We start from the raw sequence: 1,003 nt of genomic DNA, 5'->3' as shown, positions 1-1,003 counted from the left end.
CTCCCTCCCTCCCTCCCTCCCTCCCTCGCTCTCTCATGCCCGACCGCTTTCCCCCCCGGAGTCTCATCTGTGTGGAAGGGCAAAGGGGGAGGGCGACACGTAGTGGGAGCCTGGGACGACAGTTCTGCAGGACCACACGTACCTGCTGCTGTTGGACGCGGCCCCTGAGACGAGTCCCACTGCAGAGGCCCAACCGCTGCTGCTGCTGCTGCTGCTTCTGCTGCTGCTGCGGCACCTGTTGACGCGTTAGGCAGCGCGTGCGGTGCGGACAGCGGGCCGGCGGCGGAGGGCGCGGTCCACCACACAGTGCGCTGCAGGCTGCAGGCTGTTGGCTCACCACATCGCCGGTCTAATCGCAAACACAATTATTCATTTTACCTCATCACATATTGCCGATGGCAAGTGGGCACCAAAGCGGGTGTTTAGTTGTTTGTTTAAAACCAGTAAACTGTCGCTGTTGGGTGGGAGGGTCGCTTGTCGCCTTGTTGTGACCGAGCTGTAACCCTGGCCCCTCTGCAGGATATGGTTCTAGGAAAACCTTTAAATTAGGTCTTTGTCGGAGAGGCGAGAAGGCCCCATGATATGGCTGGTTCATCCTATGCCCCATCTCTCTCTACAACCCCCCTTTCTCTCTCTTCCTCGCTCTCTCTCACTCTCCTCCTCTCTCCCTTTGCCTCTCCCTTTTGTCTGACAGTCTTTGTGCGCCGAGCTTTGTGCAGCTCCAGCTCGCCACCAACACAATAGGATGGGTGCTCTCGTGTGTCGTGAGGGAGGGGAGGAGGGGGAGGAGGTGCGAGGAGGGGAGGGTGCACGCTCAAGCCTAATGTGGACGCGCCCTTCGAATGTGAACGTGAATCATACTGTGAACACCGGCCGCCCGGCAGAGCGCCCCTAACGCGAATATAAGGGAAAAACCCAGTGAACTCGGTGAAAGGACCAAGACGCTGGTCTGATTCAAATACAGAGAGAAGGGCAAGAGAGCAAGAGGGTGGAGGGAGGGAGG

This window comes from Frankliniella occidentalis, unplaced genomic scaffold (genome assembly GCF_000697945.3).
Source record: "Frankliniella occidentalis isolate FOCC.00 unplaced genomic scaffold, Focc_3.1 Scaffold138, whole genome shotgun sequence".
NCBI classification, from domain to species: domain Eukaryota; kingdom Metazoa; phylum Arthropoda; class Insecta; order Thysanoptera; family Thripidae; genus Frankliniella; species Frankliniella occidentalis.
The sequence above is the reverse complement of the archived record's forward strand: the minus strand, read 5'-3'. Positions refer to the sequence as shown.